Source organism: Castor canadensis, chromosome 2 (assembly GCF_047511655.1).
Source record: "Castor canadensis chromosome 2, mCasCan1.hap1v2, whole genome shotgun sequence".
In the NCBI taxonomy this organism is placed as follows: domain Eukaryota; kingdom Metazoa; phylum Chordata; class Mammalia; order Rodentia; family Castoridae; genus Castor; species Castor canadensis.
Window position 1 is genome coordinate 24,699,947 of NC_133387.1, and position 26,303 is coordinate 24,726,249.

Genomic DNA, 26,303 nt, shown 5'->3' on the forward strand with positions numbered 1-26,303 from the left:
TAGCTTGGGCCAGCTCTAGCCCGAGAAGTGCTATTTCATAGACTATTTCTCCCTTTAAATACTAAGCAATAACAGTGGCTATTGCTAGGTTTGGGAAAGAAGCAAATAGCACAAGCCCTTCTCTTTATCTAACCAGATACTGGAGGCCCTCAAACTCAGGAGACTCAAAACTGCCAATGTCCTCTAGGAACCGCTTTCGTTCTTTCTTTTTCTTTTTGCTGTGTCTGGCAGCCGGGGGTGGGGGGGTGGGGGTGGAGGGGGGACTCAGGACTTCATGCTTGCAAAGCAGGTACTCTACTACTTGAGTCACTCCACTAGCCTTTTTTTTTTTTTGGTTTAAGATAGGGTCTTGGGAACTATTTGCCTGGGCTGGCTTCAAACCATGATTCTCCCAATCTCAGCCTCCCAACTGCTAGGTATGTCACAGGCACCAGCTTCATCATGGTTCTTGAAGTTCAACACAACTGAAGCACACCACACTCCCTATGGCTTTGCAAATGTTTGTTTTTCTATTGCCTCAGGTTCATCAGGCTAAACAACTAAACATATGTACCAAAGCAACAGCTGCAATCAGCCATTGAGAAAAACAGGTAGAAGAAAAACAAGGACAATTTGTGATGTCAAGCAAGTAGAGAGATAACTAGAGACACCTGGGATAGTGAAAGCCACACTGGAAAGTTACAATCAAATTCCAAAGACTCCAATAGCCTAGAATTACCAAGCAATATCTAACAGGACAAATTTTAATAGGCATAAAAATATCAGCTCAACCTTGTTCTAAAAAGATACTGCAGAAAAACATAGAATGATGGAGACTTATGTCATCACAGACGAAAACACAAAAAAAATTCATGGGTTCACACTGAATTTAGTATGGAAATAAGCATCATGCAACATGACAAAGGATGTGCAAAATGTGAATGATAGCCAGGCACCAGTGACTCAAGCCTGTAATCCCACCTGCTCAGGAGCAGAGATCAGGAAGATCTCGGTTTGAACCCAGCATGGGGAAATAATTAGCAAGACTCTATCTCGGGCAAAAAAAAAAAACATCACAGAAAAGGAGTGGTGGAGTGGCTCAAGGTGTAGGCCCTAAGTTCAAGCCTCAGTACCACAAAAGAAAAAAAAATGTGAATGATAACGGCACTAGTATTTAGTGCTGGGCATTTTTTTAAAATGTTGAAAAAACAGGGTTGGTGTAGTGGCTCAACTGGTACAGCTCCTGCTTAGCAAGTGAGAGGAGGCCCTGAGTTCAACCCCAAAAACACAGTTAAGAAGTTAAAGAATGTCAAGCGCCAGTGGTCTACACCTGTAATCCTAGAGGCTGAGCTCAGGAGGATTGCAGTTTTAGGCCAGCCCAGGCAAACAGTCTGCTAGACTCCATCTCCAAAATAACCAGACCAAAATGAACTGGTGGTGTGGCTCAAGTGGTAGAGTGCCTATTTTCTAAGTGTAAAGCCCTGAGTTCAAGACCCAGTTCCACTAAAGAAAGAAAGAAAGAATTCTGGCTAACACCACTTCTCTGACAGGAGTGTGAAGGCAGTAGGTTGTCAGGAAGTAATGAATTCTCCCATGGCTAGATGTCTCCACGCAGAGCCCAGAGAATCACTGGGGGGCACTGTAGACAAGGGTTTCAAATGCATCCTGACTCTAAGTAGCATGCGCAAAGATAGCAAAAACAATAACACAAATAAGAAATCCACCCAGGATTATGGACCATGGGCTCCAAAGGTATGTAACAGATGTAACAGAAAGACTGGTTCAGATCATTTGGGTACTTATGCCAGATAAGACTTGATACAGTCCTGCCCTTCACCTACTGGGAGAAATAATCTGTTAATATGTAATTCTGCTATAGTTAGAGGTACACACAAACAGAAGTATACAAATGGTATAAAACTAGCCTTCAGCAAAAGCTTGATCCTCTTTGAGAACTGTTAATAGAAGCTGAAGGGCAGTTCTAGAAAAAAAATAGAGAAAAAACCCAAAACTCTTCTGTTATCTCAGTCTTAAAACATTTTATAGTTTCTCTATTAAGGAGAGCAGGTTTATCGATATCATCGAAGATTATATATAGTTAACCTCACTTAATACTGCAATCTCAACCACACTCTGTGAAAGGACTTTAATTTTGTCTCACTTTGCCACCCCCAAGACAGGGTCTCACGAACTATTTGGCCCATTTGACCGAGAATCACCATCCTCCTGATCTCTGCCTCCTAAGTAGCTAGGATTACAGGTGTAAGCCACTGACACCCAGCTTGTTTTACTTTGTCTTTTAATGTAAACTATTCAAGCAAGGGTAGTCCTGATTTCCCAGCCCAAAGCAGTACAGCAGAAAGTACAGGAGTAACAAAGAAGAAAAAATAAACAGGTAATAGATAAAGCAGACAAGAACAAGCAAAGTTCAAGCAGCTGGTATTATTTATGTAGGGACAACCAATCCTACAAACTGCAATGCTTGTAAGGATATTATTATATGACAGGACAGGCATTTCTTTACATACCTGAGTAATGTGCCATTTTATTTTTTAGAGACAGGTCTCACTTAGGTAGCTCAGTTTGGCCTCCCAACTTATGATCCTCCTGCCTCAGCCTTCCTCCAAGCCTGGCAAGCAATATGCTTTTTAAAAAGCATTAGTAACCTAAAAATATATGCCAGCCACTTTGGAAGGCAGTTTGGCAGTTTCTCACAAAACTAAATATACTCTTACCATATGATCCAGCAATTGCAGTCCTTGGTATTTACCCAAATGAGTTGAAAACTATGTCCACACAAATCCCAGCACACACATATACATAGCAGCTTTATTCATAACTGGCAAAGGTTGGAAGCAACTGAGATGTCCTTTAGTACATGAAGGATAAATTCAATACAGTACACTCATATGATGGAATATTTTTCAGTACTAAAAAGAAAAAAGCTATCAAGCCATAAAAAGCCATGGAGAAACTTTAAATGCTTATAACTAAGTTAAAGAAGCCAATCTGTAGCCCGGCACCGGTGGTTCATGCCTGTAATCCTAGCTAGTCAGGAGGCAGAGATCAGGAGGATCTCAGTTCGAAGCCAGCCTGGGCAAATAGTTCCCAAGACCTTATCTAGAAAATAACCTTCACAAAAAAGAGCTGGTGGAGTGGCTCATGGTGTAGGCCCCGAGTTCAAGTCCTAGTATCTCACACACACAAAAAAAAGATCAGTGGAGAAGGGAGGGAAGGAGAGCACAGGAAAGTTTTAGGATAATGAAACCATTCTATATGAAACATTTCTCAAAACTATGGACTTTAGTTAATATTGCCTTACTAGCAGTGCCTCACAATTACAACAAATTTACCACAGTAAAACAAGATGTTAGTAAAGAAAACTGGCAATGGGTGAATATATGAGAATGAGACTCTTTGGACTTTCAACTTAATTTTCCCACAAACCTAAAACTGCTCTAAAAAATAACATTAAGTTTCATATACAAATGTTAGAAAAAATGGTCCCGTAAGAAATCATGGTAAAGGTGGTATACAGGTGGGAAGAGTCAAAAACTCTTCTGATCAAGATCACCACAACCGACAGGTACGTAATAGTGACTATTTTATACTTACATAGTTACATAATAGTTTACAGATAAATACAAATAAAATATATTCTTAAAATACAACTTATACGATATATACCTAATTTATAATTCTACCATGTTGAATACATGTGAATGAAGTAAAGGCTGAGTGCTGACAAAAGACTGAGGCCATCAGGAGGTGCATCAGCTTCATCCAGTGGAAAGGCATGGCTGCTGGTGGGCTTTCCCACTACTGCCCCAAGGACAGAACTGCCTTCCACTTTGTGTCATGCTCTTCCCACTCCCCTCTTGCAGTGGCATGGTACACTGATAAAAATCAGCTTAAGTAATTCAAAGGCACTTAAGCTGAAGTCAAAACGCAGTTCAGTAACCAGTGCTTTCCTAAAGATACTGAGTTACCAAGATAAAATTAAGCAATGCATAGTGTTCAGGTTTAAACAGCACAGAAACTCATTGGAGGTTTCTTTTTCATTTTTTTACCCATAAAAAACGATTAAGCTGGGTACCAGTGGCTCAGGCTTGTAATCCTACTGTGGAAGCAGAGATCAGGAGGATCATGGTTCAGAGCCAGCCCCAGGTAAATAGTCAGAGATACTATCTCAAAAATACCCAACATAAAACAGCGCTGGTAGAGTGTCTCAAGTAGTAAGAATGCCTACCTAGTACTTAATGTTTAAAGAAATTAAATATCACCTATCTGGTAAATACATTTACTTGAAAAACCTCAAAATTTTAAAAACATGCTAGGGCTGGCACAGTGCTCAAGTGGTAGGTTACCTGCCTAGCAAGCCTGGCAAGTATGAGGCCTGGAGTTCAAACCCCAGCACTGCCAAAAAAAAAAAAAAAATATGGAACTAAAAACGTGCTAAACAATATGACCTAACTCTTCCCAGATGGCACTATATAGTGTCCTTTTGGTAGTACTGGGGATTGAACTCAGGGCCTAGTGCTTGCTAGGCAGGCTCTCTACCACACTTCCAGCTTGACTACGTAGTGTTTTCATTCTAAGTATACCATCAATATTTGATAAGAAAGTACATGTGCCTACGCATGTCTTGTATGGAATGCTCACTCATTTCTTTCCTTTTTCAATTAAGAATCAACTAAAATGAAACTACAGTCTTTATGTAGCTATTTTACAATTTTATATAATCCACACAACTGAATCCCTTTTATATTAAAATACATAGACTTATGCAAGAAATGGGAATGCAAAGGAAAAGCAAAATATTAACTGTGATATTTCTGGCGTCTTCTCGGCTGGGGATGTAGCTCAGTAGTAGAGCACTAGCCAAGCCCACAAGGTCCTGGGTTCCACCCTAGTCCTGAAGGAAAAAAAATGTATCTTCTTATCTACTTTTCTTTAAGATTCCCTACTATATATGTGTGTATGTATTACTTTCACACTCCACTAAATTAAACATTTTAGATAGCACTTAAGTGAGTATACTGTAACTACATGGATTAATAAATTTCACCTCTTACATAAAAAACATACAAAGTGGTATTTTTCTTCCTATGGAAACACACACATAAAGACAGTTTGTAAAAATGCAAGGAAGTGGCTCACGTGTTTAATCCTAGCTACTCAGGAGGCAGAGATCAGGACGATCTCGGTTCGAAGCCAGCCCAGGCAAACAGTTCATGAGACCCTATCTTGAAAAAAAAAAATTATCACAAAAAAAAGGCTGGTGGAGTGGCTCAAGGTATAGGCACTGAGTTCATACCCCAATAATGAAAAAAAAAAAAAAAAAAGAAAGAAAGAAAGGAAGAAAGAAAGAAAGAAAAAGAGCAATGGAACTCATAAAAGCTCATGTGTTAAATGCTTGGTTCTCAGCCCATGATGCTCCTGGGAGATGGTAGAACCTTTAAGAGGTGGGGCATTGTAGAAGGATGGTTGATCATGTGGGTGTGCCCTTGGAAGTTATGTGGGTCATTGACTCTCTGAATGACAAATACAGGTAGAGTATCCCTTATCTAAATGCTTGAGACCAGAAGCGTTTCAAATATGGATTTGGGAATATGTGCATGTACATAGTGAAATAGTTTTGGGGACAGGACCCAAATCTAAACATGAAATTCATTTATGTTTCATATCTTATACACATAGCCTGAAGATAATTTTATATAATATTTTTAGTTCATCTGTGACCCATCACAAAATCATATGTGGAAACTTCCACTGTGCTGTCTTGTCAGTACTCAAAAAGTTCCATGTTTTGGAGCATTTCACATTTTTTTTGTGGGGGGAGGGCAGTACTAGAGTTTGAACTCGGGTCCTCACACTTGCTAGGCAGGCACTCAACTGTTTGAGCCATTCAAACAGTCTTTTTTTGCTGGGGTATTTTTCAAGACAGGGTCTCTTGAACTATGTCAGGGACTGCCTTCAAACATCCGATATCCTCCAGATCACTGCCTCCTGAGTAGGTAGGATTTATAGGCATGGGCCACCAGCGCTCAGCTACATTTCAGATTCTTAAACTGGGAATCCCCAACCTGTAACAAATTCGGAATGTCACAGCTGGTAAGTGGGAGGACAAGGATAAGAAAGGGATGCCCAGAAAGCTTCAATAATAACATCTAGTATTTTTTAAGTTGAGTAGTAGTTATGTGGTATTTATTATATTTTTCTATATCCTTTTTTATGTCTGGAGAATTTCATAAATTTTTTAAAGCAGCAACTACTGGAGTCATACCAAAAATAATACAATTTACCCTAATCTCTTCAACCCACTTAAATGGGATATGGTACTGGAGGAACCAGAGACAAGTATCTTTTATGATGAGAAAATTCTTTGGAAAATCTAAAGCAGAGGTCCTAAAGTAGTCACATGTACATTTATAAGCAAATAGCTTTTGACATTCTAAATGAACATAAATAATCTTTCTGCTTCAGGGTTGCCTTGTCCAAAAAAAAAGCAAATAGCAACCTGAGATCTCACTATGTAACCCAGGCTGGCCTTGAACTCTCTTTCCATCTTCCTCTGCCTTGGCCTCCTGAGTGCTGGGATTAAAACCACATACTACCATGCCCAGCAAATATGAGGTTCTTTTTGTTTTGTTTTGTTTTGCTATACTAGGGCTTGAACTCAGGGCCTTCACCTTGAGCCACTCCACCAGCCCTATTTTTGTGAAAGGTTTATCGAGAAAGGGTGTCTCGAAGTATTTGCCCTGGCTGGCTCAAACCACGATCCTCCTGATCTCTGCCTCCTGAGTTGCTAGGATTACAGGAATGAACCAAGTATGAGGTTTTAATTGTTAGAAATGCATTAATTTGCCTGGTGCTAGTGGCTCACCCCTGTAATCCTAGCTACTTGGGAGGCTGAGATCGGGAGGATCAAGGTTCAAGGCCAGTCTGGGCAAATAGTTGGAAAGACCCCATCTCCAAAATAATAACAGCAAAATGGACTGGAGGTGTAGCTCAGGCAGTAGAGTGCCTGCTCTGCAAGTGCAAAGCCCTGAATTCCAACTCAAGTTCCACAAAAAAAGAAAGAAGAAATACATTAACTTAATAGCCCTTATGACCGCTTTGGATATGGGAGTAAAGTTGTTTTCTGTTTTCTTTTAAATAGGGATGGGGTGGGTAAACCTAGGTAGTTTCTATCTGGTACTATTCCCCACCACCACCATTTCCACCTTCAATTTTACTGATCATCTCTGCGTTCTAGCCCTAACCAGAAATAAACTGTAACAAATCACCTGAAAACAAAACAGAAGAGTGTACCATTTGCCAGACTCTGAGATTATGAAAGTGTAGCTAAATGGATGGAGGCTCCCACCCTGAAAGGACAGTAGACAGAATACCTTCTCACCATTCTATTCCTTGCCAAAAAACAAAGGACAAAAAAAAAAAAAAAAAAAAAAAGGATGAATCCCTTAACTACACAAAGGAAGTCCACAGGACAGGCTTCCTGGGATAGGAAAACCACTCATTAAAAACTATCTACCAGGAGCTCAGCTTCTATGAACACAGGAGTTTTATTCATTATTCTTAAAAAGTGCCCACACAGACAAAGGACTACATTAGAGACTTCTCAGAAGAATTAATTGTACACTCATGATTAAGCTAATTCTACTAAAGAATGCCAGTATTATTTTCCTGGTTATTGGGTGGTTTTCATTTATCATCTTATGCTATGCTAAGGCAATCAGTTAGAAACCCAAGGAAATACCTATGGGTTTCTCCCTAAAATTCAAGTTCCTGAGACAGACTCAGAAATATTCAAGGATATTTCTGGATTTCCTGCTATAGTCTGACTCAACTTTATATTTTTCAACAGCAAAGCGGAGTTTATTAAGAAAAGAATAAACTTTCAATTGACTGACAGTGGGTTGTCTCCAGGGTGAGAACGACCAGTCTCACTCAACTTTACAAAAAAAAAAGATCAAGCAAATTAATAAAAGAAAGCTCACAAAATGCCTCACATAAAGGTAGACAATCAACTCCAATACTGTATCAATTTCATCAAATTATTATAAAAATTTTGCTCAACATAAAATATGAGGGCTTAATTTATTGGCCCTCAACATTTGGTATCAATTTAAAATCAATTTAGGATAAATGCAAAGTTCAAAATCCTACACAATTTTTTAAGCTAATACAAAACTAATTTAAGGTCTGGTGGAATGGCTCAAGGGGTAGAGTGCCTGCCTTGCAAGCCAGCACAAGGCCCTGAACTCAAACTCTAGTACTGCCAAAAAAAAAAAACCTAACTTAAAATACTCTCACCCAATTTTATACTTTTTTTTTGGGGGGGGGGGGAGAATGAGAATGGGCTTTGAACTCAGGGCTTTGCACTTGCAAAGCAGATGCTCTATCACTTGAGCCACACCTCCAGTCAATTTTGCCCTGGTTATCTTGAGATGGAGTCAAACTATTTGCTTGGACTGGCCCGTGCACTTCAATCCTCCTGATCTCAGCCTCCCAAATCGCTAGGATTACAGAGGTGAGCCACTGGCCACTCATTTTATACTTTCGATTATCCTCTGTAATCAGTCTCTTTCTTATTCAAGAAGCAGACTCTAAGATCAGGAGGATCTAGATTTGAAGCCAGCCTGGGCTAATAGTTCAAGAGACCCTATCTTGAAAAACAACCCTCACGAAAAAAGGGCTGGTGGAGTGACTCAAGATGTTGGTTGGAACAACAGGTGTTGGCGAGGATGCGGGGAAAAAGGAACCCTCTTACACTGTTGGTGGGAATGTAGACTAGTACAACCACTCTGGAAAACAATTTGGAGGCTACTTAAAAAGCTGGACATCGATCTACCATTTGATCCAGCAATACCACTCTTGGGGATATACCCCAAAAGACTGTTACTCCAGAGGCACCTGCACATCCATGTTTATTGCGGCACTATTCACAATAGCCAAGTTATGGAAACAGCCAAGATGCCCCAGCACTGACGAATGGATTAAGAAAATGTGGTATCTATACACAATGGAATTTTATGCAGCCATGAAGAACAAAATGTTATCATTCACTGGTAAATGGATGGAATTGGAGAACATCATTCTGAGTGAGGTTAGCCTGGCTCAAAAAACCAAAAATCATATGTTCTCCCTCATATGTGGACATTAGATCAAGGGCAAACACAACAAGGGGATTGGACTATGAGCACATGATAAAAGCAAGAGCACACAAGGGAGGGGTGAGGATAGGTAAGACACCTAAAAAACTAGCTAGCATTTGTTGCCCTTAACGCAGAGAAACTAAAGCAGATACCTTAAAGCAACTGAGGCCAATAGGAAAAGGGGAACAGGTACTAGAGAAAAGGTTAGATCAAAAAGAATTAACCTAGAAGGTAACACCCACGCACAGGAAATCAATGTGAGTCAATGCCCTGTATAGCTATCCTTATCTCAACCAGCAAAACCCCTTGTTCCTTCCTATTATTGCTTATACTCTCTCTTACAACAAAATTAGAAATAAGGGCAAAATAGTTTCTGCTGGGTATTGGGGGGGGGGGAGAGGGAGAGGGTGGGGTGGGTGGTAATGGAGGGGGTGGGGGCAGGGGGGAGAAATGAACCAAGCCTTGTATGCACATATGAATAATAAAAGAAAAAATGAAAAAAAAAAAAGATGTTGGTTGGCCCTGAGTTCAAACCCCAGTACTGCAAAAAGAAAAAAAAAGGAAGGAAAGGAGGGAGGGAGGGAGAGAGGTGTCTAACACATTATTTAGAAACTACAGGGGAAACGACAAAATGTATTTAACTCACTAGGGGAAAAATAAAATTTTTTTTCACCTTCTATAGTCCTTTTTTTTTTTTGGTGTGGTGGGAGACAGTACTAAGGGTTGAATGCTTCTGCTTACTAGGCAGGCTCTCTATCACTTGAGCCACTCTGCCAGCCTTGTAGTCCCTTTTAAAAAGACTTTGATCAAGCACAGCGGTGAACTATTGAAATTAAAATTGATGCTTGCTTTTCAGATCAGATCCATGGACCACTACAAATTTAAAGACAAAATATGGAGGACCCATTAACAGAAACCTAACAAGGCTCCAAGTGCCAGCTCTGTAGGAATTACCAGCTTGTATGTAGCTATTTCATCACTTGCACTGTCATGATATATGGTCTATATCCATTCCATTTGTTCACTGTTCTCAATGGAAAAGCCTCCTGATCAGATTGCCTGCATAATTTCACCCACCATGTTTTCTCCTATTTAAATGTCAATGCATCACATCAATTAATATTTTTGAGTACCTTTTCTGTGCAAAGTATAGAACCAGGTGGCTATGAGCAGCAAGCCTCGAAGTGACTCATGAGACTAGGGCTCCCTCAGATTCCTTCAAGGGACCAATGAAGTCAAAACTACTTCCATAATAACGAAGATGCTATTGCCTTTCCCCCCACTGTTTTCATCTACACTTAGATGCAAAAGCAATGGTAGGATAAAACTACTCATATCACACAATTAATTTAACAGCACCACACTGTACTATGTAGCCATAATAGTCTTCACTTCATGTGTTCACAGTAAAAAAAGAAAATGAAAAAAAAAGTCTGGGGGTAGAAGGAGTCTATTTTTTCTTAAAATGTGTTTGATGAAAGACTAAGCATTATTAATTTCATAAATTGTCACCCTTTGAGTCACAAGATAAATTAGGCACTTTTCCCCCAAGGAATATCATTTCTTATTTGAAGGAGAGGCTGACAAACCATGTCGTTATTCAGACCTCGGTTTCTAAGAGATATTTTCTCAAAAAATAAATGGTGAGCCAGTCACACTATTTGTTGCCAATGACGACCAATGTCTGATGTTGCAAAATCATGCATGAGTTAAGACTCATTTGAGTTGGGCATGGAAGTGCAACCTTTAATTCCAGCATTCAGGAGGCAGAGGGAGGACCATCGTGAGCTCAAGCCAGCCTGGGCTACATAGCAAGACCCTATATCAAAAAACAAAGACCCATTCAAAGTGCATGGGAAGCCAACAGATTTTAACATGAGTACAGTTAAGGTTTCATATTCCATATTGCAGCTCACCTTTAAGAGACTACCATTGTGGAGTTCTGGTATAACATCAAAGAATGACAGCTACAATTATCTAAAAAGGCTCTAAACTACTCTTCCAACTAAGCTGCAATTTTAAATAAAGTGCTCAGAGAAGGCTCTACTAATTTCAGCAAAGATCCAAAGGAGATTAGGGGGTAAAGTATATGCTTATTATCCTTTTTTTTTTTTTAATGGGACTGGGGTTTGAACTCTAGACTTCACACTTGCAAAGCAGGCCCTCTACCACTTGAGCCACACCTCCAGCCCAATATGCTTATTATCCAGAGGAAGAACATTTCAGGCTGAGAGAGTAGCAAGTGCAAAGGGCCTGGGGCAGGAGCATGCATACTGGAACAGCAAGAAGTCCTGTGTAGCTAGAAAGGAGTGAGGGACAAAGGTAGGTCACTTCCTGCCAGGCCCTGGAAGCCTGTGATGGCCTTTGGCTTTTCATAGGAAGCCCCTGGAGGGTTTTGAACAGTGGGGAGGCAAGACCTCATTTATGATTTCAAAAACAGCTGGTTTCTGCCTGGCGCCAGGAACTCACACCTGTAATCCTAGCTACTTGGAAGGCTGAATTCAAGAAGATCACTGTTCAAGTCCAGCTGTAGCAAGACCCCTGAGTGAAAATGGACTGGAGGTGTGGCTTAAGTCCATACTTTGCAAGCATGAAGCCCTGAGTTCAAACCCCAGTCCCACAAAAACTTTCAACTTTCAAGTGACCAGCTATGGGTCACCTGAAGGAGTACCTGATCACAGGAGAATCTAGTGATGACTTCCATCTGCTTGGCATACTTGATATAGTTGCTGCTTCAATGCTAACTCCTTTCCTTTTTTTTTTTTTGGAGGTACTGGGGCTTGAACTCAGGGGCTACACCTTGAGCTACACCACCAGCCTTTTATTGTGAAGGGTATTTTCAAGATAGGGTCTCACAAACTATTTGCCTGGGCTGGCTTTGAACCAAGATCCTCCTGATGTCTGCTTCCTGAGTAGCTAGGATTACAGGCATGAGCCACTGGCACCTGGCATTGTTTCCTTTTTATATTCATCACAACATTTGTTTTTAAGAAATATTCTCTGAATAGCACTGAAGTTGGTATATTTAAATATTCCTTAAACCATTCAGCAACATTAAATTCAGCATTCATTTGGCTATTATGCACGAGGTATTATGACTTGATCATGTAACACTTGTAATACACAATGTAACCTGCAACGTATGCTTGGACCTACATACCTAGCAGCACAATATAGATTTAATCATCAATGAAAGATTTGGGGATTTTTCTCTTATTTACTTTATTTATTGGCAGTACTGAGGTTTGAACTCAGGGTCTCACACTTGCTAGGCAGGAGCTCTACCACTTGAGCCACTCTGCCAGCCCCAGATTTGGGGATTTTAACCAATTATAAGTTTGATGGGCCAACCTTATAATGAGGCTATAAAGAAACTTAAATTTAAGCATTGGTTACATCATAGTTGGCTAAATGTTGTCCAGAACACAGAAAAATCAGAGCTGCTGTAGTCACATCAGTCCTACAACTCAGGCTCGGTTCTAAGCCACACATGAGATCCACAGACCCTGCCTGACAACATGCAGTACTGCCAAGAATTTTTTTTTTCTTTTGTTTTGTTTTAAACTAGTTAAGTTTGTGGTAATTTGTTATGGCACCCTTAAGAAACTAATATAGCCCCAAACTTTATCTTTTGAGCACAGACTATTCCTCTCCCAGGAAGCCTGACGGATGTAAGGATATTTAAACTAAAACAGAAATGAGACAACTTTATAATGAAAATAGTAACTATATTTGTTTTTGGAAGCCCTAGAGAATAAAAGATCAGTAGATAAAACTTCTAGAAAACAATTTCAGTTGAAATTGAACTTTCTAACTACTTGGCTTTACTGGGGTTTAAACTCAGGGTCTCAGGCTTGCTAGCAGGCATTCTACCACCTGAGCCACTCCATCAGCACTTATTAAAGACTAACTAGCTGAGCACAGGTAGCTCACACCTGTAATCCTAGCTACTTGGGAGACTGAGATTAACAGGATCAAGGTTTGAGACCAGCCTGGCAAATAGTTCAAGAGGACCCCCCCCCATCTCCAAATTAACTGTGACAAAATGTCCTGGAGGTGTGGCTCAAGTGGTAGGACATCTGCTTTGCAAGCACAAAGCCCTGAGTTCAAACTCCAGTCCTACCATCTGTCTATCCCCCAAAAAAGAACTAAGCGAGTAGGTAGGAAAATGGGGTTGCATTATTACCCCTAAGGAAGATTCTACTATGTAACATCTTTAAGGAAGTTTGACTTTGAGAAAGTCCAGTTAATTACTCTTTATATAAAATTAGAATTATATATCACATATTTCTTTGAGGGAGACCATGAATTATATTACATAGCATTTTATGCATTTAAAATCTTTTGATTCTCTTCAACAAAACTGGAGAACAAGAGAGTGGAACAGGTTCTGCATGGAAGAGGGGCAAACAATGTAAACACATGTGAGTAAATATAAAAACAATAAAATAAAATCTTTTGAGCCCCCCAGAAACTTAAAAAAAAAAAATTAACACTATTGTATTGTGCTATTGCTGCTACTGATATTTCATTTGCAATCAATGGGAATAACTATTCAGAAGGTCTCAGGGTAACATAAAAGACCAATAATATACTGAGAAATTCATGTCACAAACTATCCTGTAAACAAGATCTTTGCCCAGGAAGTATGATGGCAGAGCAGAGAAAAAGAAAGTTAATATGTGAATGAAATTGAGGTTAACCCAGGATTAGCTTTTGTTCCTTACTAAGTAAGCTCTCATGGACAAGCCCTTACACCCTTAACTCCAAGTTACCCTTACCTCAGCGAAACCACACAGAGCATGGAACAGTCAGCATTGTCTGGAATAAATATGTATCTGGAAAGAAAGTTATAAGTATCTTTTTTATTTGTTTGAGACAGGATCTCACTATTTTAGCTCAGGCTGGCCTTTGAACTCACCTTGTAATCCAGCCTACCCTCAATCAAGATCCTCTTCCCGAGTGGTGGGATTATAGACCTGCATCACCATGCTGGTCTAAATATCTTAATTTCATTACAACGAATGGCTCTGCACTGTCCCATTATGAATGTCTCAGGAGGGCTGGCAGACTCAAGTAGCAAGAGTGCTTGCCTAGCAAGTGTGAGACCCTGCGTTCAAACTCAGTACCCTCCCCCGCCCCAAAAAAAATGTCTCAGGAAAAATAAATCGGTATCACCAAGTATACTTCAGATATTTTTTAGTCTAAGACAGTATGCAAAGTATTCAATATTACAGTGTGTATACATTATGTACTATGTAATATTACATATATGCTTGGGAAAATATCTAAAATTGTATGTATTATTATTTGTAAAATAGAATTTTTTCACTTTTCTACAATGAACACGTAGTATACCTGTCTTTTTACCTTAAGGAACTACATTTGTTTAACATAACACAGACTCAGAATTCAATTTAGAAGGAATTTTTATTTAGAAGAAACTTTAGAGCCAATAATTAACAGTCACACAATTAGTGATACACCATGATTACTGTTTCTTTTGACTTAGTACCTGCAGTCAGCTTTAGGCCAAGATGCTGGTTCTATGATGTTTTCCTACTTTGCAAACCTTAGGTGGTTCCTTGATTCGGACCTTTTAAATTTATTTACTTACTTATTTACTTTGTGGCAGTAAGGACTGAACCCAAGGCTTGTTTAAGCACTCTATCACTCAAGCTATGCCCCCAACCCTGGGGCTGTTTTTACATGGAGGTTCTATTACCAAGAATTTTATTTCATAATTAACAAAAGACAAAGAACCAAAAAAAAGTGCCCAAAGGAAAAGGCAAGATGCTCAAGTTCGGGCTGGAAGAGTGGCTAAAGTGGTAAGAATACCTGCCTAGAAGCCAGAGGCCCTGAGTTCAAACCTCAGAGTAACCAAAAGAAAAAAAAAAGATGCTACAGCTCTATTTGGACCTTCTTTGCAGACTTAGTAAATGTAAAGAATCTACTTTGTAGCAACATGGGTGAGCCTGGAGGACATTAGGTTAAGTGAAACAAGCTAGCATCTGAAAGACAAATGCCACATGTTCTCACTTATATGTGCAAGCTAAAAAACTTGGTAACCCTTAGAAATAGAGAGTTAGAATAGTGGTTACCAGAAGCTGGGAAGGGTAGTGGCAAGAAAGAGATGGTAGGTGATGGAGTGGCTCAAGTGGTAGAGTGCCTGCCCTGAGTTCAAGCCCCAGAACCACCAAAAAAAAGAGAGAGAGAGAGAGAAGATCTGGCTAACAGGTACAACAATACAGTTCAACAGAAGGATTAAATTCTTGTATTCTACAGCATAGTGGGGTAAAACTATAATTAATAGCTACGAGAGGATTTTTAATGTATACAACACAAAGAAATGACAAATGTTTGAGGTGATGACACAGCTAATCACCCAAATACTGAACAGTGTGTATCTCAAAATATTACACTGTAGCCCATTAACATATAAAACTATATCAATTTTTAAAAAGATAATCCACAAAGTAATTACAAATTGTGTAACAGTTTTCTATGTTTGATTATTCAATATATTCATTCCTATCATTCTTGTACTTACCAATACCTTTGACAATGCCAACTGGCATTAAGTATTTTATTTGTGAGCATGGCAATCAAAAGTGTAGAGATTTAGGGCTGGGGATGTGACTCAGTGGTACAGTACTTGTCTAGCATATGTAGAGCCCTGGGTTCTACCTCAGCAACACACACACACACACACACACACACACACACACACACACACACGCACACACGCACACACCCACCCACCATGGAAATCACTGCCCTAGAAACTAGGGACTTACAAAACTGTCTCCCGATTTCAACTACCAAAGATTCGAGAAAGAAATTAAAAGTTACCAAATTTTCAGAAAAAAAATTATTTTGAGAACCAAATAAGTTCTAGTATGGAATATTTATGAATGTGAGTGAATGTCTAAATTTTATTCATGACTTAAGAAATGTGAACATCAGCAATGTGTTAGCATTATATCACCTTAGGACTCTTAAGTGTTCTGTAATTGTCATGTTTCAGAAAGACCTTGCAGGGCTGGGATGTAGCTCAGCGGTACAGTGCTTGCCTAACATGCACGAGGCCCTGGGTTCAATTCCAGCACCAAAAAAGAAAAGACAAAAAAAGAAAAGAAAGACCCTGCAAAGTATGTCAACAGTATTTCCATTTCATGATCAGAAATACTAATAAGAGACAAATGTCTTGCCCCATATCACTAGACTGAAACATTCATACACCTTAGAAATATTCCTAACTTAAAAATGTAACTAACTTAAAAAATGCATTTTTTCTATGAGCTGATTTGTTTTCTTTCAAAACACATTTTCCCTTTAAAACAGTAATTAGATCCCTCCCAAAATCTACTTTATCTACAGACCATGAAAAGGCATATAGAGGGGTGGGAATGTAGCTCAATGGTGCTTGCTTAGCATGAGCAAGGCCCTGGGCTTGATCCTGAGCACTACAAAAACAAAGAGGGAGAGGGAGGGGAAGATGGAAGAGAGAAAAGAGAGAGGAGAGAGAATAAGTTTATGTACTACTGGAAAAAGGAGAAAGAGGAAGGAATGGGGGGAGGGAGGAAAGTAATACACTAATCTGAGTTCTAAACCATAAAAAAAAAAAAAAAAAAAAAGAATCCTCAAGACTTGGCAAAATCCTGAAACTGTCTAAGCTTTGCTTTGGCGATCCTCCTATTTCCACCTATAAGAGGTTCCTCATATCCTTCCAAAGTTCCTCACCTGAGACACCCACTCAAAATTTCTTTCCCCTTGATCTATCCCAGTAGTCAAGATAACTGATGTCAACCAATGAACACAATCAACACTTGATTTAATCATTAACATCACTGGAAAGGCCCTTGACTTACATGTGCTTAGAGCCCCTTGAAAAATCTCAAAAAGTAAAATTAGACTCTCTCCCCACTCAAAAAAAAAAGCACACAGGTACTTCATAAAATTTTAAGAAATTCAGGGGCACACAGTCAAAATATATCCCTGAACTCCAAACTATAACCCCTGGGTTAAAAATTCCTGTATTAAACATATTAGTATCATAAACTTCAAAACTCTTCAAGAGGCATTTGTGCTTTATGAGATTGGCATCTCAAATGAATACTGCAATTCTCAGAATTTAAGACTTTGGTGGGGGCAGTACTAAGCTTTGAACTCAGGACTTTGTGCTTGGTAGACAGGAGCTCTACCACTTGAGCCACACTTCGACTCTCAGAATTTAAGACTCTGAAGTCAGAGTAAAAAAATGAAAAAAGTCCAAGCAAAACGGCAGAAGAAGAGATTTTTGGACAGTCCTATCACTGGGAACATTAAGCGTCCCCACAAGAGAAAGGGAAGAAAAGAACCTATCTCTAAGCATGGGTCATCCACTGAACTGGGTTTTATAGGTCCTACACAAGTATTTGGTAATGCCCTATAAATCTATCTTGTCTAAATTATTGTGATGCCTGGCAAAACAATACATACATATAAACATAATCAGGCTGGGTGCCAGTGGCTCACGTCTGTAATCCTAGCAACTCAGGAGGCAGAGATCAGGAAGACTGCAGTTCGAAGCCAGCCTGGGGAAACAGTTTGTGACCCGATCTCAAAAAACCCTATTACAAAAAATTGGGCTGGTGGAATGGCTCAAGGTGAAGGCCTTGAGTTCAAAGTCCAGAAGCACAAAAAAAAAAAAAACAACCAAAAACCACATAATCAGGTTTGGGGTGGCAAGTGGTAAGGTCCTGAGTTCACACCCCAGAACTGGGGGGGAAAAAAATTCAGAAAACTTTTACCTCTTACATGCCAAATCCTGCTTTTAGCTCAATAAGCACTCTGTAGTATATCATGTAGCTTAACGAAGTTAAGATTCTCTTAATTCCTCTTGGTTTCAACTGTTTAGCCATTCTTTTTTCAACTTCTCTCAGCTTCCTCTTGACCTCAAATGGAGATGCCCCCCCATCACTGGCTGCCCTCAGATTTTTGACTTATTCCTGACATATCAATGAAAGTAAATCTCTTAATTAACCCCCATCTCCTTGAGCTCTAATCCATTCCACAGATAACTAAGCACACCTAGAATCATACCATGTTACCTTTCTCCTCAAATCCTGTTCTCCCTACACATTCCCTTCCTTAAAGAGATCATCCATTAATCAGACTATAATCTTTAACTACCTGTACTCAATTGTCACCCAAATATGTAAAGTAAAAATAATCCCCAGGATTTATCTCCTTTTACATCACAATTCAATAGTTTCAAAGGTCTCCAATCCAATCTTCATATGTCATCTTTTAAAAACCAGAGTAAATGCAGATGATGTTGCACAGTGGTACAGTGCTTGACTAGCAGGTGGAAAGCCTTGGGTTCAATCCCCAATGAGGGTTGGAGATATGATAAGTAGCAGAGCTCCTGCCTAGCAAGTACAAGGCCCTGAGTTCAAATCCCAGTACCTCCAAAAAAAAAAATCATAATAAAATACAGAGTAAATTTCCTACTCAAACCTCTTATGGCCTTCAAATGTCTACACAATAAAGTCCATACTTGAGAACATGGATTACAAACTCTTGCCAATCAAGTTAAGTATAACCTCATGAACATCACCTTCCACTACTCTACAAGTAAAATCTACTCATTTCTCAAATCACAATTGTTGCCCTTCCTCTACCTTTCTCTTCTCCATCAGTAAAACAGCTATTGACTCCACAGAGTCCTTCTCAACTCCCCCCTACAAGAAATCTTCCCTTATTTCACCTATTCTTCCAGTGTTACTATCCCTCCAAAGGAATTCCTCCCTCCCTAGTTCCACACCACTACTCTTTTGGTTTCAACAACTTGTATTTCAGTTAGTTGAGCCCATATCTTTCTCTCCTCCTAGACAAGGCCCATGGTTTATTTTTGACTCTTAACACCTAGCACATTTCTAGAATATGGAATGTCTTTAATCAATGTCTGGTGAATGAATGGCAAAACTCCAAAGTGAGAACTACTTAAGGAGGTTACTTCTCAATGGAGAAGAATTAGGTCCCCTGGTCCCCAGCTCCCATTTCTAGCCCACTGCTTAAACAGCTTTAAGCAATGTTTCTTGGGGACATTTCCTCACTTCCTCTTGTTCTTTGTAGGTTTAGCTGCCAACCTAACCACATTAGCATTCAGTAGCAGCAACAACAGAGACTCTTAAGTTCTAAAAAGCAAAGACCTTACAATTGCCAACAGTAAAATGAAAGCTTTTCTTTTTTATAATGGTCTTAACATACACATATACAAAGTTCATTCTCCACAGACTCTGAAAAAGACCAGCAGGATTTATCCAACAGGCACCACTTAAAGAAATCTTAAGAAAATGTCCACTTAAATTATAAGCCAAACTTTTCATATTTGTAACCAAAGTCAACAAGCCTGATTAAAATACTAGCTTATATACTACGCATAACAATTGCCATAAACAGCCTAAATCACCCAATTGATGACCCATACAAAAGTTGTTGTAGCTTCTCTTAAAAAAATACTGCCCTCTAAAGCCGAGTTCAAACCCCAATACTGCCCAGTCATCATCCTAACCTACAAACCTAGATTCTTTCACCAGTATCATCTTCTCTTACCCCCTCTTCGCTCCACCAACCTGACCTAAACACACACCCACCCTCCCTTACTAAACATGGCTTCCTCAAGAAACTATCTGATGGTTTGGTAGCAGGTAGAGTTTAAAGCAAATGATTTTGAGGTAAGGCAAGGCAGACTACCAGATCTGGGATTTAGAAGACCCCTCATGGTTAGATTATCTTCTAAAATACAACTCTTAGTGATACAATACAGATTTTTGTCTCAAGGGATAATAAACGTGATAGGCCTACAACTCTAAGTAGTTTCTGGTTTTTGTTTTTATCAGGTTTGAACTCAAGTGTACCTTGAACCACTCCACTATCCCTTCTTTGTGATAGTTCCCCCCCTCTCCCTCCATGGGTCTCTCAAACTACTTGCCCAGGCTGGCTTTGAACCATGATTCTCCTAATCTCTGCCTCCTGAGTAGCTAGGATCACAGAGTGAGCCACCAGTGCCCGGCTTATATACTTGAACATCTCCAGAAAGTTACACGTCTGGCTCTTCTTCAGTTAAAAAAAAATGGTTTATAGCTTGATATAATATAGATCTTCACATTTTAGGACACTTTAGGCATAAAGACCACATGATGACGCCTCTTTGCTATCTCAGTGACTAAAATGCGTTGAGTAGAACTGGAAACACATTAGTGTAATTCTGAACTGCACTTCAGGAAAAAAAATTCAAGATATACATAATCCACTTAATTTTCTCTGAGCAGCCAAAAATTCATTTTTCAAATTTTGTCCACATTACATTAAAGTAAGTTCAAACAAAGCACTTTTGTTGATCCAGGATTAATTTCCCAAACACTCAATGTACCTGTAATCTGGAAACACCTGAAATAGTTTTTGTTTCAACTCTTTTTCCCATTCTCTTCCAGCTTACTCACCTTAGAATACTAACAGATGTGTTAACTTCAAAATCTAAAAAACTGGGTAACAGGGAAGTAACTGTATGATACTAACACCCAAAAACTAACACATATCCACAGACTCAAAAAACACTGGACTTGGTCTAAATAATACATTTCTAAAAGAAACTTAACAAATGAGTTTCTTTTTCATGTTTATAATATAATTATATTTGGCTAAACCTGGCTGAAAAGCACTAGCTTTAGTTCCAAATGAAAACATTTACCATAGAACATGTTCTAAAATGCTTTCACAAAACCAGCTTTGGTATTTATTTGTAAGACTGATTATCCAAATACTATTTATATTTGTAATAAGCATCACACATAGACACACACAAACATCTAAACTTAAAGATCTCATTATCTGAACTGATGACAGGCCCAAAAAGGGTATGTCTAAACTCTGGAGATTAGAAAGACATTTGTGAAACAGCCCAGAGTTCCCCTTCCCCAATCTTGAGCAGATGAATGAAAGTGCTTCAGCAGGAAGCACCGGGCTTGTCTAAAGACAGAAGCTGACATACACATTTAACTTCCTGGAGAGTGTACTTAAGACTGACAGTTCAGAGTCCCACCCCCCCAAAAACCAAAAAACACACCGTGCCTTTTCCAGAACACATGCAAAAAAAAAAAAAAAAAAAGTTCAATTTCAATAACTGCTGTTCATTATCACCATTACTCCCCAACAAACATTACTGAATGCTTTATTACAAAGAAGAAAAGGTATAAAAATGTAATCCTAGACCACAAGAAGCTTCAATTTCCCTTAAAACAGTCATCCACTTGTCATTATCTCACAGGAAATGCTTCTTTAAGACAACTCAGAGCTAGGGGTGTACCTCAAGTGGTAAAGCACCTGCCTAAGCAAGCACAATGCCCTGGATTCAAACCCCAGTACAGCCACAAAAAAAGGAAAAAAAAAAAAGACAACCAGAGGTGTGGTTGAACCTACACCTAGAGGCAATACCAACTCAGGTATATTTAAATCACGGGAAGCTGGCCTTCAGCTCCCTACCTAAATTACCAGCAGATGTGTAATTATGCTTTAATAACAAAAACCCTACAATTTTGGGTTCCACTGGAACATACATGATTTGGGAGGGAACCCCGAGATCCTTCCTCCTTTAATTCCTTCTGTATCTGAACAAGGGCCTTCATTATCCCCTGCTCCCACAGTCCCTTCTCTAACTCCAAGAGCTAAATTTCCTTCAAACAAAACAAGTAAAGTATCTGCGTGAAAACTCCTGGCTTGAAGATAAGGGTTTTTTTCCTTCTTCTTCTTCTTCCTAAATGGGCAACTACTCACTCACTACTACTATGCAAAAAAGTCATTTTTCCCTCCTAAATGCTGAGTTTGAGTTTATGAAGAAATAAAAAATATTCAAATTAGGTGAGTCAAAAGGCTAAGTAAGTAGTTATTCTTAATGTGATTATTGTTTTACTTTTGTTTGGGTCAGAGGCCCTAATGAACACAACAATCTAACTTCCTATCAAAAGAAAAAAAAAGGGAGGCTCCAGGTGTAACTCAGAGGTATATGGTCTGCACTGCAAAATAAAGGAAAAAGAAAAGGGGAAATAACACATGGACACGACACAAGGACAAGCCCCTGGACACAGAACAATTCTGCACACAATTCAGGACCCAAATTAAGAGTAAACACACATTATATGCGGTAATAGTATGTTTCCACTTGCATTCATAAGGAAATTTACATTCGGTGGCACAAAGAACTAGTCATATTTCACTAACCTATAAGGTAACCTGCCAAGAACTTTCAAGTCAGGATACTACTCAAATCAAAAACCAAAACTGAGACAGACAGACAGACACACACACACACACACACACACACAGACAAGCATCTCCAAGGCTTCCCCTCCTCCCTTCCCTGGAGTGAGGACCAATGCAATAACTTCTTGGTCAAGGCCAAAGGAAAAAGAATTTCTTAGGAGACAAGGCTAAATTGGAATGCACCACTGTGGGCCCAGAAGATGCCCTGGGACAAAAGGCGCACCCCTTCTCCTACCGTGCACTATCCAAGCTGACAGGCTCCTTTACACTACCTACCTTTCTCCCAATACCTGGCCTCTAAACGCTTAAGAAGAGGTGAATTTTGCCGACTGCGGAACAAACTCAGCCCAACTGACACTAGCTCTAAACAACTAATGCACAGTATTTTGATTTAATGGCTAGGAGGAAGGGATGGAGAACAGGCAACAGCTCCTCCAACTGGCTGGAGCAGATTATCATTTGAAGCCCTAAAAACATTAAGATTTTATAGCAATTTCAAGTTCTAGCGGGCACGGTCATATATATGCACCGCAGAAACTTTGGGACCAGCAGCAACGACACAACAGGTGAGAAAGGCAGTGGTCACCACTGCACAGCCAAGAGCGTGACAAGCGACAGCAAAGCCTTGAGGTCCCCCAAAGGTTGAAGATATGCACAAGCCCATCCTAGAGCCCCCGTCTTTCCAGTAAAAAAGGTTCCGTTCCCCCCGAAGGGCGCGCCTCTGTGCACCCTCTCATTCAGGGGACCCCCCCAACCCCCCAGGCACAGGCTCCTCCGTAAGCACATCTCCTCCATAGGGGAGGAAAAAAAAAAAAAAAGAAACAAAACACGATGTCGCTCCTTATTTCTGCGTACAAAAGGACTTTGCGCCCTCCTCCTCGAACTGCCGCCCGGGCCGCCTCCTAACAACTTGCAAGGAGGTGGGCAACGCGCCATATTCCGGCGTCCCCGGGTCTACCTGGGTAACGAGCCCACGCCACCCCGGCAGGAGGGAAGCTTCGAAGGTCGCCAGAACAGCCGGTCTCCGCTCCCGCAGGAGACAGCGGCTCCCGCGCCCCGCCCGGCCCCAGCGCGCCCCGCCGCCCGCGGACAAGACCCGAGAAGAGCCGAGGGGGCGAGCACCGAGCCGCCGCTCCGGTCCCGCGCAGCCCGCCCACCTCCCGCTCCCGGGCCCGGCGCGCTCTCCCGGGGCCGCCCGCTCCCGAGCCCGCGGGAAGGCCGAGCCCGGGGTTCCACGGACAGGAGGAGGCCGCGGCCCCGAGAGCCATGGGCGGCAGGGGAGGACGGAACCCTGGGGCTCTCGGGAGGGCAGCGCCTCCCTCCCGAGCCCGCCAGGACGCCTGGGGCCTACTGCGGCCTGCGCATCCTCGGGGTGGCGGTTTGACTGGGCCGGGCCGGGGCCCCCCGTCCCAGGCGGGCCGAATCCGGCAGGGGCCCAGGCCCGGAGCCGGGGGCGGCAGGGTGCCGGCTGCGGGGCGGGCCGGCCGGCCGGCGGGCGGGCGGCGTGTTGCGGCTGCGCCGGGGCTGAAATAGCTGGAGATTGCGCGGTAGGGCACTCACCTCAGAGCGGCTGCGCTACCGTGGGCCTGCGCCGTGGAGACTGCGACCGCGCCGGCTCCTCGCAGCCTCCTGCCACCAGCGGCAATGGCGAGCGCTGCCGCCTCTGCCGCCGCCGCGGAGGGGGAGGGGAAGGAGGAGGCACGCACGCGACGCACGGCTCGGCCTCCCCGCCCGGCGGCAGCCATGATGGCGAGGTCTGCGCGGCTCCGGGCGGCGGGCCGGGAAGGGTGCTTGTGGCCGGGCCTCTGCAGCCTCCCGCCGCCTCCCCGGGGCTCTCCTGCCGCTGCACAGGTTGGGCTCGGGCCGGAACCACGAAAGCGACTGAATTTGCAGAACCCGGACGCTGCGGAGAAGTGGCGTATGCCGCCCAAAATGGTTGCTGATCCTGGAGTAACATCTTTCACCCCAACCCAGACCAGCCCAGGGTAATAGGACCCCCCGAGTGTATCTGGAAGATCGGAAAAGGGGCTCCCCACATGTTGCAGTCGCATCCTCACGCTCTCTTAGGAATGACTTTGGCCTCCCGGTTTCAAAGCCCTCCCGAGATGTTTAAAAGCTAAAAGTTATTGCTCAAAGCCGTCTAGTAGTTTATTCCCTCGGTCGTTTGTAGGGGGCTTTTCCTGGGCCGAATATTGTTCTGGGGGCTCTGAAGACGCACTTGTTAGCAAAGTCTTGCTTTAAACACGTCTTGCTCTCAAGGAGCTTATCCCGAGCAATAGGGAACCCTATGTGGGCGCCCAACAAATAAGGAGGGATAGACAGTGAGAAAATAATCTGTTGAAACTACAGGACGGGTAGTTTCTGTTGTTTGTTAGTTTGCGGTACTGCGGCTTGAACTGAGGGCCTACACCTTGAGCCACTGCACCAGCCCTTTTGTGTGTGTGTGTGTGTGTGTGTTAGGTTTTTTTCAAGATAGGGTCTTGCGAACTATTTGTCCAGGCTGGCTTCGAACCGCGATCCTCCTGAATAGCTAGGATTACAGGCCTGAGCCACGGGAGCCCGGCTGTTGTTTGTTTTTTAAGTGCAATCAGGAGAATAACCTCCGTCAGAATCACTCAAACTCATGGTCTAAACCCTGGGCCCCAGTCGTCATCTCTAGAATCTGAGCTTGTTAGTCCAGGAACCTGCGTTTTTCAGACTCCTGACCCCACTCCTTCCTGGTGATTTTAATGCATACCATAGTTCAGAATCATTGCGTTAGGGAATTACTAAATATCCCACAGGACGTCAGAAATAGCTTAAGTTAGGAAGCATTCATTTTTAGGAAGGTTGCATTTGCTTCAAAAATTCACATATTCAAGTTTGAATGTCTTTTTCTCAAGGTTTTGTCTGAGAGCATCACCAATTAACCACGCCGGTGCTCAAGCCAGAAACCTGGGAATGACCCATTATTCGTTCCACTTTCCCTCAAGTCCACAATTCAATTAGGTCTTTTAGGACTGCTGTTCGCTGTCGTTTCTTGCCATGATTCAGGCTGCTAGCATATTTCCCAGAGATGCTGCACCAGACTCTTCATGGTCTCTCTGCCACTGGAGTTGTCTTCTCCAATCCATTCTCCACTACTGCTTGGTCTTTTAAAAAAGCAAATCATGGTATTTCCCTGTTTAAGAAGCTTAATTAGATCCCATTACACTTAGGCTAAGGTCTAAAATTCTTTGAGGTGGCTGGGGCTCTTGGTGACCTCACCCATGCTACCATTTCTAACTTCATCTGCCATAGCCTTTTTTTTCTCACGCTACAGCCAAACTGGGAAACTAAGGTCACAGAAGTCAGGGAATTGTGCTGCTTCACAACATCGCTCCCTCTGCCCAGAATTTTCTTCACTTCTCACCTACTGAAACCTTTGTCTGAGCAATTCTACTACTCTTTCAGGTCTCAACATTTCCCGCATGCTCCAAGATTGTATGCACTGGTGCTTTCCCCATCACACTTAGCACCAGTACCTGTAGGATCTCCTTTCATGTCTTTCTCAAGTGGTGCCCAGGAAGTTGGAAATACCATCAACCTGTTTTACAGGTGGAGAAATGAGAACATGCAGCATTTACTTGCAAAACCCAGGCACTTAAGTGTCAGAGCTATGTCTGAAAGCCACCAGCCCTACCTCATAATTGCATTTGTACCCATTACTAGGGTCTTTCAAATTGCAAATCATACCCTCTCAAGGAGCACAAACATAACTTTAGGTCAGCATTATCTCAGTGAAAAAAAAAAAAAAAGAAAAGAAATGCTGATCATGACCAGTATTTCATAAAAGAAATATCAGTTGAGTGCAGTAGCTCAAGCCTGTAATGCCGACTA

At 41.5% G+C, this 26,303-nt stretch overlaps 1 protein-coding gene across 9 annotated transcripts in view; it reads right to left on the reverse strand.

Annotated features, from left to right (window-relative positions):
• Nrf1 (nuclear respiratory factor 1) overlaps nt 1-24,125 on the reverse strand; it is a 117,193-nt gene extending 93,068 nt beyond the window's left edge. For 2 of the 9 annotated variants that reach the window (XM_074063297.1, XM_074063264.1), the window contains exon 1: nt 24,006-24,114. The gene's annotated coding sequence lies outside the window, so the exon portion shown is untranslated. Of the gene's footprint in view, nt 1-13,921; nt 15,871-23,403; nt 23,501-24,005 lie in introns of those variants that run through there. The other 7 variants (XM_074063304.1, XM_074063278.1, XM_074063348.1 and 4 more) reach the window with 6 other exon arrangements.
• Between the last annotated feature and the right edge of the window lie 2,178 nt (nt 24,126-26,303).